Source organism: Mixophyes fleayi, chromosome 1 (genome assembly GCF_038048845.1).
Source record: "Mixophyes fleayi isolate aMixFle1 chromosome 1, aMixFle1.hap1, whole genome shotgun sequence".
Classification (NCBI taxonomy): domain Eukaryota; kingdom Metazoa; phylum Chordata; class Amphibia; order Anura; family Limnodynastidae; genus Mixophyes; species Mixophyes fleayi.
This window is the reverse complement of record NC_134402.1, coordinates 176984775-177002718: the sequence shown is the minus strand read 5'-3', so window position 1 is coordinate 177002718 and position 17944 is coordinate 176984775.

Here is a 17944-nt window from a genome sequence, read left to right as displayed (position 1 = left end):
GTGGGCAGTGTGTGAAGCAGCTGGTATTCCTTGTAGGGGAATGAAATATGCCTTTAGAAAAGTGTACCACAACTACAAAGATAGTGTTATGTCATTAAGATTTAGGCAATTCAGTAATAAAGATATGGAGCATCAGGGCCCAGGAGGAAACAGGTTGTGGTTGAAATAGTCATGCCGGGCGTTATCTTGGAACTTTAATTAGGACACATGTAGGGCAAGCCAAAGATCCAGACAAAGAACTTCCGAATGTTCACCATGAATTACTGCCTGGTTTAGGGTCTCCCTTTAAAATGCCTGGGTCTGCTCATTTACCCCTTGATCTTCTAGATCTCTTGGGGGAGACATTCCTGGAGGAATTGATTGGCACTTTCACAATAAGAACACAGGTTATTTTCACATTAACGGTGCCTCTCTTTATTGGGTATAGAACCCCCATACATCTGCATAGGTTCTTGTTCATTCCTTGAAATCAGTTCTAGGGGTAAATGTATCAAGCTGAGAGTTTTCTGGCGGGTTTGAAAAACCAATCAGATTCTAGCTATCATTTATTTAGTACATTCTACAAAATGAAAGCTAGAATCTGATTGGTTGCTATAGGCAACATCTCTACTTTTCAAACCCAAACCCGCCGGAAAACTCTCAGCTTGATACATTTACCCCCTGGTGTTGTTTTAGCTAGCTTGTACGGTTTTGTTTTAGAAGATGACGAAAAATGATGTGTCTGGTTTCAGCAGTGCTCTGTTCTTTGTTCTGCACTAATGCCCCTTTGAATTAATTCTTCAAAGTCATCTTGTGAACACATCAGTGTTTATTCATCTTTTAATTAATCGCATAGACTAAAATCGTGATGCCCAACTGTTGTGTTCCATTTAGTGCTATCCAATGAAATTTGGTAACATATTCAGACATAGAGGGCCTAATTCATTAGGGCATGCATTCTGAGCGCAACACGCACTCATCATTCTACGCACCTATACGCGTTGTGGACTCCCAAATTCATCAAGGAACGGATCTCAAGATTCGTGCGCTGCTGAATTTGGGTATAGGTCTGCTGTGCTCTACTACATAAGATGCTGCAAGATACGTCCCTATGTGGAATATAAATTCTCAAAAGAACTTACAGGAAAATAAAATAGTGGAAAAAAAAGTTTGTTTTATTTTTAAAAAATTATTAGAGCGTTGTTAATGTCTAATGAACATAAAAATAAATTTTACAGCTGCTAGTGATTGCAAACAGCATGCAAACAGAACTGTCATTGACTATAGAAAAACATCCCTTCCCCACCCAGTTCACATTGCTTGCATACACGTCCGTGTCGCTCTGTTTCGTGGCCGTATCTGTGTGTTCTGGGCATGTGCAGAGTAATTCTGCGTACAATATGCTCAAAATCGGCAGACATGTGTCTTGATGTATCAGGACCAGAGTGGTTACCTTACTGCAGGTGTGTCAGAATGGCCTCTACAGTGGATAGAAAATGTCAATTATCAAATGCCCCAGTGAATGCCTGTAGAAAACGAGGCAAAGAGTTCAAGATTGAATTTCCACATTCCAATTATGAGGTGGCCCAAGCAAGAGTGTGTCCTTTTAGCAGCATCAGAATCATTCACATTTTTAAGGGGTCGGTAGAGTACATGCAAGGTTGTAATTAATGGCTGGGTATGAAAAGTCGACAGTGAAAATGTCTACAGTGAAAATGTCTACTCCAAAATGTCTACAGCCACAGTTATAAGGTGAAAAGTCATACTATCTACATGTTCAGAAGGTCTAAACAGTTAAAATGTCGACATTGAAAATGTTGTCAGGGTTGTAAAGTAGACAGTCGAAATGTTGACTTTTAGTACTACAAGTGCCAGCATGCCCAAACATTTAATGGCAGGCTGGGTATGCTGGCACCAGTAGTGCACCAGTGACAAAATGCTTTTTACTATCAAAACATTATTATATCCCACACCCACTACCCAGGGTGTGTGAAGAACCCTATTGCTATCAGCACATGGCTGGTTAAACCTGGGAGGGGGTTCTGCATTTTTATTTTAGCTGACCTGATCACCCTAGGGAATTCTGCCCTGTATTGACCAGTCTGAGGCTGGTTTGGTATTATTGCAAGAGTACCCCATGTTGCAAGTTTCCCTGCTATAGTGCCACCAGCCAAGGCTGGCAAGCCTTGATATGGTAATAGTAAAATTGAAAGGACCCCATACTTTTTGTCTACCGATTTTGCTAGTATCAGCCTAGGCTGGCAGCACTGTGGTTGGTTACGCTGTTTGGGGGGAAGGGGGACTTCATGTTTTTGATAATTTTTTACACGTGTTGCCATTTTTTTTCCCCTTTGGATTGCCATTTTAAATCTAGTGATTTATGTTGACATTTTGACTGTCCATTTTACAACCACGTAGACATGTCAACAATTTAACTGTGTCAACCTGTTGAACAAATAGACATTATAACTGTCAATCTAATAATTGTGTCAGCCTTATGACTGTATACATGTTGTTGTAGGCATTTACACTGTAGACATTTTCAACCACAAACCATAATTAACCAGTCCACATTGAGCAAGGAATTAACATTATTGGCTGTGCTCTCAGTCAGATTTTTCTGGCATCACCACCAATGGTTCTGACCGCTATTCTCACTTATGTATATATAACTTTATTAAATTATTAAATTGTGTACAAATCGGGCAATGCAACTGGTACATTTATTACTTACACTATCAAGCCATAACTGTACATTATCATTAGGTTTTCGTAAACACATAGGTCCTCCTGACACAGAAATACTGAGGTCTTGGAGTTGGACTTATCTGGACATGCGTGTGACTCAATATACAAGCATAAGTATACTTTTTGCTACAAAATCATTACTTGTTCTTTTAGAGTGCAAAATGCGGCAACACAATATAAAACCAGTTACGATAAGGAACTCAGTATTCATGATTTCTTCACATGCAGTTTCTTGTTGTCAGTTTTATGTATATTTTTTTCTATTTTAAGTTATGAGGTGGGGAACTGTTAAAAAGAAGCGGCTGTTCAGTGTTCCCCTAAGTTTGATAAAGACCAGTGGGGTCAAAACGCATTGCTTGAACTATATCCAGTGGTTGAGAGAACCCTTCTGTGATCTTGGTGAAACATCTACAACCTAACAAGGAATCCTGAATCCTGGGACCTTGGTTTGATTACTGTACATTGTTTCCATCATCAACGTTTGCAAAGTGAAATCTGGTAGGTACATTGTTTTTTTGTTTTTTTTATATGTATCCTTTCTTGTATTCTGTGTGAGTACCTTTTTATATTAAATATTGGAAACTTAAAAACATAATGCATTAGGAACTATTTCCTTTTCTTCTCTTTCTATGATACATCATCCTACCTCCTTTGGTACCTATCCATATGAGTGTGTTGGAGGAAAATAGAGGGGATATACTTCAATACATCTTACATAACAAGTTAAAGACAAATGTCTAGTAAGTAAAAGCACAAGAGGGGGCTAACCAGTGACAACATCTGAAGTTTCGAGGATAACATCTTGCAAACTGAAGTTTTCACTTTTCATTTAATAATAACCATATGTGTGGTGGTGGTGGACAATTTTAGTGTTTTAATTTATTACACTATATTTAGTATTTTGTGTTTATTTCATATATGCATTACAAGAGAGATCTAAGATCATCATGGAGGTACTCATGGTAAAAAACATTGTTTCAAATTTAATTATGACTGTTATTTTGTAGTTTGAGTTTTAAAATTAAGTGTGTCAATTCACATTTATATGTTTTTCTTGTATTATACTTCATTTAGTGGGGAACTATTTGTGAATCAGCACTTTCAGGTGTGCTTTGGAAGTTATATATTTTTTGTATTATATTACCTGTATGTAATTTCTAAGTTCATTTACCAGTGTATCTCCAGTCCTGTATGCAATCCTTAATTCCTGTAACCCCTGTACCAGTGGATTTTCAGCCCTGCTGTTATATAGCCTGGATATCTTCATTACTCCTGTCACCTTGTCCAGTGTGGCCTCCAGCCACTGAGCTGGCAATTTCTCCTTCCTGATCCATACATGTAATTGCTACTGATGAACCCAGCAGGATACCATTTATAGGACTAATAATGTGCCACTGTTATGCCCAGTGAGTAGTCTAAGATGTGCACAGCAAGATGTCCTGAATTTGTCAAATAAGGGGCCCTGAATGCTCCTATCAAGATTTCCTGAACTGAAAAAGCAAGAGAGCATCCTTAGTTCACATACAGGGAATCATTCTGGGCACAGCTATGATATTCTCCTGGGCACATGTAAGATGCTATGGATGTCCTAAGCAGTCTCCTTGGGTTTTAAACACACCACCTCCTTCATCTGCACTGTCTCTTATGCAGGTACACAGATACTGTTCACTATTCCACATCACAAAAAATGTGAAGGTCAGAAAGCCTTCCATCTAAAGTCACTTCTGTGACCAATACTACTGGGAGAGTGCCATTGCAATGGACTTAGACAGTCCCAGGTCCCCAATCTCACACCTCTCCCAGTTTTCACTCCATTATTCCCACTAATGACCTCAGTGAAAATGTGGAAATTATTTGATTGTCAGGACCCAACCTCTTGTCAGTCCCAAATATCATTAAACCCTCGATTGCCATAGCAGACACTTTGTGCATGTTTATATGTAAGCATGTTTGAAGTGAGAAAAGGTAGATCTGCAAGTATACTCTAGGGGGTATATTTACTAAACTGCAAGTTTGAAAAAGTGGAAATGTTACCTATAGCAACCAATCAGATTCTAGCTGTCATTTTGTAGAATGCACTAAGTAAATAACAGCTAAAATCTGATCAGTTGCTATAGGTCACTTTTTAAAACCCACAGCTTGCTAAATTTACCCCCAGTTATCTGAAGATGATAGAGGCTTATACAAAAATACTTACTCTGTGCTCACTTATGCAACTGGGATATTGTAGATATATTATGTTCACTTATATTATCTAAACATTTTTTATTTGTTTTTCCCATGAATTTTGATGATTGCAAGGTCGCATTAAAGTATGTATCTTGATTTCAGGCTTTTCATGACAAACACCTGCAATTACAATATGGGTGTGTAGACCTTTTTATATTGAATTTAACTTACAGAAACTGACTTAATGACAGTACTAAGCATAAGTGAAATCCTAATATTAAAAGTTCAGAGTAATTAAAAATATTTTATGTAATGAATCTCATATTATGTATATACGGTATGTACCCGTCATCCAAATCCTTTCTATCTATAAATCACTGCTCCATTTGTCTGCCAATGCCCCCTGTAGAACATTTTTTTAAAAGCACAGTGTTATTTCACTGACAGTCCATTAGGAAAAGTGCTGATATTCCTACCTGTCTCTCAGAGAACAGTTTAATAACTGCTCTCTCCAAACCTGGTGGAGAGAGCAATTGATGGTGGCATTATAAAGCTCGCCATTGGAAAGGGGGATCACTGTTTTAGCAATGAGCACTCATATCCATGGATATATTTTCTCCTCAGCAAGTGATGCTCACAATATACATCCACATATTTTAGCTCTTATGAAGTAGTTGTGCATTTATGCAAAATGCAAAACATTCAAGAAGCATAAACTTACTAGTACCAAGAAATTAAGCATAAAACATAATAGGTAAGGTAAAGAACAAAAATAAATAGTATAGGACATGCAAAAGGCACAATAGAAGGATGCACAGGTAGATAAGGTAAAAGCAACATGAGTAGAGGAGACCTTGCTCATAAGAACTTACAGTCTGAGGGTGAGAGGCAGAGCTTGTTCAATGGGGGGGGGGGGGCAACATGAACGTGGAGTAAGAATATAGGCAGAGGCTGGCTGGGCCAAGGAGACTGGAAGAATTTGATGGGTTTTAAAACTGGTGGTGGGGCATGGAACTGTTTTCTATAAGTGGGGGGCTGCATGGAAGAAGTCTTTGAGGTCTTTGAGTCAGGAGTGGGGTATGGTTATTAGTTGGTAGTCGAGGTATTGTCTATTGGTAGAGTTGAGAGGCAGGGATGATGAAATGGAGCAGTAGGAGAGAGAAATAAGTCCCATGGAGTATTGAGCTTGGATTGATAAGGCAAGTGATAGTTGAGAGGGACAGCCCAAAGCTGTCAGGACAGTGAAACCAAGGTGTGCTCCTTTAAATTAATGAAATGTGTACATGTAAATAAAATCATTTGAGAAGGAGTGCAGTCAGGATGAATAAGACCACTGTGTATGTGAAACAAAAGAAAAGATTGTCCGCACTCTGAAACAAATAATATATAAATATATAAATGTAATATGCAATATATAAATCACTATGTGTAGCAAGTTTAGAGTAAGTAGTGGAAACTAAGTAGTGTGGTGAAAAGTACCTGATAATATCTTCAGAAAGGCATTTTGGCATGTGCAGTTCCCGGGGGGGGTGGAGGTACAAAACAGTATCTTGCCTAGAGCCTCATGGTGTTTAAATCTGGCTCTGCATAGATAAAGTCACAGGTGGGCTAGGCTGGGGGCACCTGGCTCTGGGGCCAGTGCAATTTTTGGCCATTGCCTGCAGCCGCACAGCCCAGTGCAACATTAGGCAGCCAGCTGCGGGGCAGGCAGAGGCTGGTTAGTATGATTTAGGAGAGCCTCGGCCTGCCTTTAATCATAATTACTACAACTGGGCAGAATGCTTTTAGTAGATGGGCTCCCAGAAAAGTTCCCCTCTACCAATCAACACCTGCCCCATGCTAAAACATGCAGGACCTGAGTCATTAAGGGATGCAAACTGAGCGCAGCGCACGTACGTGCACTAATGCATGTATTTAGTGGCTACGAACGGCCAAAGTCATCAAGCTGCGTATTCTCACATATGCAGCTTAATGACTTGTGGTGCAATTGTTCCTATTGTACCCATTTACATCCGTACACGCCAGCAAATAGTAGCATTACCTGCAGAAGCGAACGCTACACTGTTTAGTGTATAGTAACATCATTGGTGTATCTCTCAAGTGTTGATTCGTGGTTTAACAACTACCCTTGTTTGCTATATGGTGCTGGTTGTAATTAACAGTAGAATATATATTCCCTTTGTTATGCTACTTTGTTTACACTGTCAAAGATGTTTTATTTTGGATGAAGACAATTTATTAATATGAAAATATTTACATTGTTTTATCTTATTTTAGTATATCATTTATATTTGATGTGGTTTTATTATGTCATATGTTATATTATATAAGCCTTTCGTGTGAGCTGATGAAAAGGATATGAACAGGAATGAAGGAGTTATTCAAAGAACAGATGTTTCCAATCAAGAGATTTTGAACAAAGACTTGCACAGACTTCTTCAACTTCTCCATTGCATCCAGGAGACTCAAAAGGATCAGGATACGCCTATATACTTTCTCAGCCAATTGTAATATGATATTTGTAAATTATAGTACAACCTTCTTTTGTTGGAACAAAAAGTACATGTCTGGTCTGTTGAAGATCAAAGTTTTCAGCACTGAAAATGAGCGCAAGCTTATTCTTTTGTAAATAAACAATGATATAATTTTATTCTTAAAGTCTCTTTTGCTGAAGGAATTATTTTATTACTTTATTAACCTATAACACCAATGCTCTCTGTGAATCACAAAGTGTCAGCATGGCTATTGGCCTAGTTGTTATTTCTACAATAGGCAAATGTTGCCACTAATCCTGACATTAATGTCCCCATGTACATGATGGACCATTGAGGGGGCATGATCAGCATCCCCTAATGGTGATAAATTCACATGCATACAGGGGAGGCAGCCCCCACCAGCTGTGGGCCCTGTACCAGCTACACCCCCTGCTTCTATGGTAGCTCAGCCTATGGGGCAATATCACAACCACTACACTGCATTTGCATGGTAAAGAAAACCTATAATGGTGCACGTTGAAGATTATACAACTTATTATGATATTTTTTGGGGGGCTTATTACATTATATACCGGAGGTGAGGTGTGACCCTATTGTACCGTGCTTGGTCTTTTCTTCATTGCCTTTTAACCAACAGCTTTACTTAAATGTATAATGATAATAAGAAAATTTCGTCAATCAAATCACACACACACCAGTTTTTCTTTTAACAAAACAATTTTTATTTCTAAACTAAAACAATGAGAAACATGTATAAGTCAATAAAATGTATTTAAGATATTTTTATTTTTTTTTACTTTTTTTTGCCTTTTGTTTATATTTTATATATTTTTTTTCTTCTTTTTTAATTGCAGTCAGAAGCCTCTGGCTGTGTGGTCTTGCAGGACCCATCAACACCTCATCAGCTGCAAAAAACGAAAGACAACAATTTAGTTAATGCACTCTTAATACATTAATGTGGTGAAATGCTAGCTCTAGGTTCCTGTACATATTCATTTTTGAAGCTCGGTATAGTGCATAAATGAATGTTACCCAAACACTGAACACTGACCCCATTTCTTTAATTTTGATAAATGTAGGAGTAATTATTATTTTTATTATTGTCTTTGACTTATAAGGTGCCAGAAAGGGTCAGCAGTGCCATACATAACATATACAGAAAACAAAACCAAGACACAACATGATACACTAATATATACAAACACAGGTGACAGGGTAAAGCAAAATCAGATTATCTCTGACAGATAGTGAACAGGATGGTCGAAATCAGCAAGAAGAAGGGCGAAGCTTAAGAAAACAGGGAAAACAGGGCTAGTGAAGCAGGCCAAGAGGTATAGAGGGTGAAGGAACGGTAGAAGGAGCACACAAGGAAAGAGGGCCATGCTCATGAGAGCTTACAACCTAAAGGGAAGGGGGAGACACAAGTAATACGAAGTATATAGTATAATAGTGTTTTTTTTTTATACATTTACTTTCTTGCAAATGTTGGCAAGGAGAATCTCACCCTCTAGGGTGCATTTTTAAAGCCAGCCAGCTGCGCACAAGACAAGAAGTTGGGGGGGGACGACAGTTTCCCCATTGGGGGAACTTAGGATGGCCTGTACTGTGAATGGGCAGTGAAAACTGTTTCTCATGACCTACGTCTATCTCGTTAAAAAAAACAAAAAACGCCCAATTCAACTGTATGAGAATTGCCATGTAATGTACTTACTTTCATCAACCAGCAGTTGTGGGTGCTGAGAGGGGGGTTCAGGTTGGCTCTGGAAGAGCCGTGATGATGTGGAGAGGTCATCAGCAACCAGCAACCCCTCCTCCACCGGCGACTCCTCCACCACCGCTGACTCCACCTGTGGCTCCTGGGTTTCACCTGGTGCCTCCGGTGTGACCACCTCTTGATGTTGGCGGTGGTGTTGGGAGCTGCGTTGGCGTCCTGTTGGAGAGCATGATGTGTTATCTTACGTGTAATTTTTTATTTTCTTCAACATACACAAACATGCAGCTAATGGTAGCTTTCAATGATAAATGGCACTCATGTCAAGAAAATGAAACGTTTGAAAAAAAATGACCATAAGAAGTAGAAACTATATATAATAGTAAATAATAATAATAATAGTAAATAATAGTAATAGTAATAATAATAATAATAATAATAATAATAATAATATTTTTAGTATGGACAGAAAATAGGCCTTTGCAAATATGTCTCCATATTTCCTGTGTGCAAAAAATATTACATTGTCATATTATATAGTGTTTGTGGCCGACTTACTAGTAATAATTTCTGCCCTCAAATCTGCCAGAAGGTCGGGCTGCCGTCTCCGCAGATCGCTCCATCTGTGCTGCAATTGTACGATGGAGCGATGGCTGCCCAATTGCAGACGCAGACGCCTGCATACGGCTCTGTAACTCTGGAGCTTTTCCTCATTACTCACATACCTCCCTGTGGGCTCAAAGCAATGGTCCAGCGTTGCTGTAAGCACCCGCAGTTCGATACGTGAGAATGTGGCGGACCTCATTTTCTCTCACAATATCATGCTCACCTATTGGTTCTCAGTGCACGTCGGTGCGTCTGCACGTCCAGCGCGGAACCTTTACTAAGATGGCTGACTGACCTGTCAATAACTGCTCAGCCAATGGGAGGGCCTAACGTTCTGGCGCCTACGCAAGAGAAAGCACCGGCACCACTATAAAACCTTGCACTGCATGCGATAGTTGGCCCTGACAATTTATGCATGGACCAAGTTTTTGCTGTCGGGGAATGTATTCCATTGTTGGATATTGAGGTAAGTAACATGGGCCTAGGTCTGCAGCTTTTTGGTATAGTGCTGGACTAAGCTTGTTTTATTTCAATTTGTAGACATGTCTGAACAAGATTCCAATCAACCTTCAGGATCATCATCTGTTGCTGGAAAAAAAACACGCCAGCCCAATTTTTCAAAAAATTAAATTGACATTTTGGTGGAATTGGCTGTTGATAGGCTCCAGTCCACTCCGCATCCACTCTCCGCACCATCCAAAGCCAGAATATGGGAAGAAATAACAAATGAGGTCAATGCCGTGGCTCCAATAAGACGCAAGGTGAATGAGGTCCAGAAAAGGTAAATATTGAAGCATCAAACAATTAGCTCTTTGTTCTTATATAAAATGTGTCCAGATTTTGGGGATAATTTTATCCTGCTAATGTGTCTATTTTGCACACAGGTGGCAAGACTTTAAACGTCGACTTAAAGACAAAATTACAGAGCACCGAAGGCATGCCCAAAGGACAGGTGGTGGACCTCCAGCAACACTTGAACTCACTGCATTGGAGACCAGGGCATTGGCCTGTTTGGATGCGGAGATAGTGCAAGGTGTGGGCCGCATTGACACTGGACGTAGCCCACCCGCCAGCGAGCCTATCACAGCTACAGGTATATACACACACATATATAATATATATAAATTGTATCAATAAATATATATATATATATATATATATATATATATATATTTATTACAGTTAACAAATATTTTGCCTTTCAGTAGCAAATCATATACTTAAACATATTTGCAGTTACATATAGTGAGGAGTAAAGGAGTTATATTTTAACTGCCACACACACCAAGTAAACTATTGTATTGACAATGTATTGTTTCATAAAATGCGGACAATAATAATTCACAGTAATTTCCTAAGGACGGTATTAACTTTTTTTTTTCAATTTGTCATTGTAGGGGCCAATACAGCGGGAGAAATTTCCGAGGATGAGCTGGTGGAGGAGGCACGTGATGTGGAAGAGCATCAGATGAGTGAGGAAGCAGAAGTCAGTGAACGGGAATCACTGCACGCCTGCTATCATAGTATTCGAGAAACAAATGCCACTATTCAGTCCAACACCACAGATATTGCCACAACCCTCACCCATATGGAGCATACTTTACACAGTAGCCTCACCCATATAGAGAACACTATGGACTTAAACCTTACCTCTATCAACACTACCCTTACGCGTTTCACTGACCTTATTGCAATGTATATCACCAATCCAGAAGCACGCATATCACAGGGATCTTCTCCTACATCTTTCTCTCCATCTCTCAGTCCCCATCTATCAATCATACTACACTTCACCCGATTATCGTTCCACAAGTAGACCTTATTGCGCGCACCCGTCTTCACATATTGAACAACTCCACTCTCAAGGTTCTATTGGTTCTAGTCTAAGACCCCAAATGCATCACCATTGTTTCCAAAGCAACCAATATTTTGACAATGACCCATATGCACATTACACTCCGTCAAACAACTATCATTTACCTCCACCTGCCCCTTCTGCCATCTCTGCCCCTTCTGCCACCCGTGCCACACAATCTTCGGCTGCTGCACACTCACTCACTGCTGCTCCACTGGCCTCTGCTTCCTCCCCACTGTTGCCTTCTATATCACGGGTTACCAGAAGCCAGACTCATCCTAGAATAGCTGCAACCATTCTTCCACCAAAGAGGCCCCGAAAATCCAAGTAATTGGTTTTTTGTTTTTTTTTTCCTTACTGTGTAAATAAAATCTATAATGATATACTTATTAGTTATGTATGTTGTCTTTGGTAAAAAAAAAAACTTACAAGACAAGTAGGTGTCCAGGACATATTGTTTAAAAGACACAGCATCAACTGATTCTGGAGGGCTGGGGTCAGCACCTCCTGGCCAGCAACCTCGGCCTCCTCCACCCAAGGAACCCCACTCCTAATGGCGATGTTATGGAACACCACACACAGAGCTATGATATCACACACAGTGGTTGGAGCGTACATTAGAGCACCACCAGACCGATCTAGGCAACGGAATCTGGCATTTAAAAGACCAAATGCCGGCTCCACAAACGGTCTAGTGGCTGTATGTGCGGAGTTGTATGTCATCTCCTGCTCCGTACGTGGGTTTAATAGAGAAGTAAGGAGCCAAGGGGCGAAAAGGGTATGCGTTATCTCCTACAAGGGGTGACAAGAAGGAAAAAATTCAAAAATATGAGTGTCATAATTGTAGGTCCATCAACAAGACAGGCAACATGTTGGATGACAAATAATGGCAAAAGAAGCAATTAAACACAGATATTACTTCAGAGAAGCTTACATAACATACTCAATGTATTTGGACCCAAGGTTTAATATTGTGAAAAGCTTTTTATATGGGCAGCTATTCAGGTAGGATTTTAAGGTAAACATCACTATTAAATGTACCTTGGAATGATATTGCAATGTGCCTTTGTAATATGTCTACTTAGCTATCAAACTTAAGACATTATTATTTCCACTTTAAACTACTGCATACATGACATGTATTTTAAAGAATAAAAATACCTAATAGCCACGCGTCACCATTCGGCCTTGCACCACCTTGCCTCTGTTGCAATCTTTGCCACATCCCTGATTGCCGGAAGGCAAAGGAGTCATGTGTACTCCCTGACCACATAGCTACCAGGTCACGAATCTGGAGAGAGGCGTCACATATAGCTTGGACATTTATTGAATGGAAATGCTTGCGATTCAAAAAATTTACAGCATTCCCACCGGAGGGGACCAAGGCTACATGAGTCCCATTGACCGCCACTATGACATGCGGGAAACCGGCTATGTTGGAAAACTGCCGTTTTATCTGCACAAGGGACTCCTCATCGAGTGGCAGATGTATGAATTGCCTGGGCCGCGACACAAACGCCCCCCAGACATCCCTGAATCGACTCCCACGGTGGTCTGAAAAGACCCTGTGGCACAAAAGTGCAATACCGCCAACAGTTTGGTCAATGGCGGTATTGCTGTTGGGCTGTTGCGCTTTGGCTCCAGGTCAATCTGCACAATGCACAGGGTGTCCAGGATGACACGAGGCAGGAGCCGATAACGACGCACTACCTCAGCATCAGACATCCCAAAGAGGCTGACATGCGGCCTGAAGACACGCTCCCTGGGTCGGTGACGATGGACTAGTTGCTGATTTCGGAGGCGACAACGCTGGCTGCCCTTCTGTGCTGCCACATGTGCCTCGGCCATTTCTAAGAAACGCTATATTTGAAAGAGAAGGATGTAAAAAAAAACAAATTACCTCATAGTTTTGGAAATGTTACTCCTGTTTGCACAGGAAACATTTACAATATACTTACACCAACAAGTGGGTTGGCCAAACTCATAATGGGGCTAAAAAAAAACCATACATATGTGTCAGGGGGTGAATAAGAAGTTATTCCATCTCCTTCTATGCTATGTCAGGTTGCAGACCTAGGCCCATGTTACTTACCTCAAAATGGAGCAGGGTTATCCCGTGCTGTTGTACACAAATGTCAATGGCAAACTAAAAAAGAAAAAAGAAAGTGCAATTATTCCTTCTCCTTCTATGCTATGTCAGGTTGCAGACCTAGGCCCATGTTACTTACCTTTAAAATGGAGCAGGGTTATCCTGTGCTGTTGTACACAAATGTCAATGGAAAACTAAAAAAGAAAAACGAAAGTAAACAAAAGATAGAAAAAAATGTAAAAGTAGTAAACAGCCCCAAACAAGGAAACTATTATCTGAAACAAAGTATAACACCCAAAATAACACATAAGTCAGAGGGAAAGCCCCCCCAAAACAATAAAATGTGAAAATAAATCAACCAAAGAAACCGTAGTAATATCTTAAAATATATTATGCAAACATACCAGTAAATGAGTCAGCAGTGAACAGGGCACATGATCTACTCTGAGCTTTATAGCAGTGGTTAATTTGCTAAGAGTATGCAGGTGAGAGTCAGCATACGTCATGATCACATGGCGATCCTGAGGGCAATTTCTGTGTGCTAATGGTTCAGCAATGATAGATAAACTAGACCCCAGGCAGGTGCATAGAATACGCCACCACACACGCGATTGCATGCGTTCGCACAAGTCTGACTTTGACGTGGTTAGTTGGGAACGCCCCCATTGTGAATTGACTACGCCACCACGCCCCAGAACCACCCTGTTCACGCCCAAAAGTCGTAGCTCATCACAAATGGCTTTTGCGTTCGCACCCGTACACCTTTCACGTCCGGGAAAGTGTGTGAGCTCGGCTACCGAGCATGCGTACAACATGTTTGCGTACGGTACGCGCTGAAAAGGGACATACGTCCCTTAATGACTCAGGCCCGCAGAGTTCATCCTAACCGTTCTAGTGCTAGTGGATATGGCAGCTACAACCCCCATGACTAGTTTACTGTACAGTAATTACATGGTTCATATAATCACAAGAGTACAAATACAATGATAAAAAACAAAACACCCTGTTGAACCATGAGATGCCACAATTTTTGTTATAACACAAGGTTTGACAGATTCTTAAAAGTAAAACCAGGGATACACACACCCATTTTGAAACCACACCCACTAAGAAGGGGAGTACAATAAAATATGCACTTTGTATAATAGAAATGTAAAATTTAAGTGTTAAACTATTATAGGGCACAAAGCTTGTGCCTGCTTGCCATAACAGTAAAAACCATATGTGTAGGGAAGCACGATACAGGGAAGAACTACACAGCTACCATATGTGGTTCAGTGAAAACAGATGTACTTATTATAAATTAAAAGTGAATACTTAGCATGTGCTCTTCAGCAAAGGCTACAGTTATAGCTATATTCAAAGCTAAGAATGAAGTAAACTTGCAAATGTAAAAAAAAAATGTTTGTGAAATGTTAAACTGCTATTAATACCATGTGCTGCAAAATTTAGCGGTTGATTGAGCACCCTATCATGTGAAAATAATGGATTACATTGGTAACAGATAATTAAAATAAACATTGTTTAAGCAAAAATCATATAAATATATATAGTGCACTTTAAAAATATTTAATGAGCATGTTATAGAAATAGAAATACCATTTACATCAAGATGCCTTATCACGTAACTTCACATAGCCTCGGCAATATACACTCTGTGGCCACTTTATTAGGTACACCTAGAACCTAGTACACCTAGAACAGCCTAAATTATTTTTGGCATGTATTCAACAAGTTGCTGGAAACAATCCTTAGAGATTCTGATCCATGTTGACATAACAGCATCATGCAGTTGCTGCAGATTTGTTGGCTGCACATTCATGCTGCATATCTGCCATTCCACCGCATCCCAAAGGTGGTCTATTGGATTGTGATCTGGTAGATGTGGAGGCCACTGGAGTACACTGAACTCATTATCATGTTCTCAGATTGAGATTATGTTCTCCAACACCATTATACTCCCATCACCAGCCTGCACCATTGACACAAAGGATGGTGGATATGTAGATTCATGTTGCTTATGTGAAATTCTGACCCTACCATCTGCATGTTGCATCAGAAATACAGATTCCTTTGACAGGGCAATGTTTTACTAATCGGCAACTATGCAGTTTTGGTGGGTCTGTGCCCAATGGAACCTCAGTTTCCTGTTCTTACCTGACAGGAGTATAACCTGCTGTGGTCTTTTGCTCCTGTAGCCCATCCACCTCAAGGTTCAACATGCTGTGTGTTCAGAAATACATACAACTGTTGTAACACATGGTTATTTGAGTTACTGTCACCTTCAGCTTGAACCAATCTGGCCATCTGTCATTAACAAGATGTTTTCACTCACAAAACTGCTGCTCACTGGATGTTTTTTCTTCTGTGTACCATTCTTCGTAAATTCTAGACAGCTGTGCATGAAAAAGGTGAGTGACTACATTGTCATTTAATGGAATTATGGATAGGAAGGCTCTCATGTGTAGTAAAATATATGTAATTAGTATCTCTTTTATGTAAGATAACTTAAATTTTTTGTTTAGAGGTACTTACAACAATAATGGTGAACTTGTGCATTCATTTGCTGTTCTTGTGTTTCTAAAACTGGTTTCTAAGAAATCCTGCACCATTCTGAAATGGTTTTGCTGCAAGGAATAGTTTAGAATTTCTCTCCCTGACATGATAAACCAAACCAGTCTGCGATTTTGACATGAAAACATTTCCATTAATGGAAGTCCTTTATTGAGAGTTTAGATGGAAGTAAAATTAATACTATTTATTCCACAAGGTCCAGCGCAAATGCTGTTTGGCGATGTCATGTGTTTATTATTTGTGCATATGCAATTTTTTTTACCAGAGAGTGCATGAATTTGCAGGCAAAGCCGACAATGCGATTGTGCACTACATTGTGCTATATATTAGTCAAATCATGTATTTTTAGTAAAAAAATACAGGGTCATTACATAAGATAAATATGATGACCATGGAAAATACACCAAGGCAGTTCTGAAAACCAGCTATTATTGTTGTAAAGATAATTTAGTAACCATGGTTATTAAACCCATTACCAGGGCCAAAAAGAAAAAAACGTTATCACAACTTCCACATTTATTAATTAATACATACATATAATTGATATTCTGTGTAGATAATAATATATGGCTATATTTTTATAAATAAGTTAGCAAAAAATAAATTGAAACAATCCCTATATAAATATAGTGTATATTTTCCCTTTAACATTATTTTAATAACACATAATGGGCCTGAGTCATTAAGGCAAAAAAGGAGTAAATGTTCTCTGGGACCAACCATGTTAAAATACAAGGGGTGCAAATTACAATACAAGGGGTGCAAATTAGTTTATTATTTTGCATATAAATTAAATACTGGCTGTTTTTTTAATCTAGCACACAAATACTTAATAGCTTTATTATAAGACTGAAATGTAAAGTTGATCTAGGACATGTCCTACCCCAACTATAAATCTGTCCCCACATTTTAAATTTACCTCCCCCTCCAATGCAACATGGTTTTGCCCAGGTGCAAATGTTACTCCTTTTTTATGCTTTGCTCTCCTTAGTGACTCAGGCCCAATATGTTTAACCATCTTCTAAAAAATATATTTGTTTTACTATTCACATGTTTGTCTACAACTGTCCTGCAAGTTTTCAGCATAGATATTACTGCACCCTTCCTAAAAAAATAATTGAGAAACAAGTATTGGATAAGCTCTAGTGTTTTCTAGTAGCCTAGGGATGGTTTAATTTTATTTTATTGCTTGTTTTTAAATCAACAAATGTTGTACCTTTTTAACATGAATATGTTCTTGTCATGGTAATCACACAAATGCTTAGCAAACTTTAAATCGTTAATAGCAACTTGAGGAAAAAAGGTAAGAAAAAAAGAACATCACCATATATCTTATTACAGTAAATCAGGAGGACAGGTCGAGATTATCATTTCTTTTAATTATATTAACAGATCATTTTATTAAAAAATATTCACAGCTAGCAGTTTAACTGATGCATAATTATGTTGCATAAACTGTCTTAGTAGAGGAAATAAATATCAGGATGTAGAGAATGGGTAAAGTATTAAAATGGTTCAAAACTCATGTAATCCCCCAAGAATTGATTTGGTGATACAGCAATGTCAGGCAGAGCTTAGATTTTATTTACTTCTATTTTTCTTGGAAAAATTGTTATATTTTTACTGACTGACTGTAAATTTTGTTCTGCATCAAGTCTGTGTCCAAAAACCAACATCAACATCAATGGACACCTTTTTCCATGACTTTGATCTTGAGC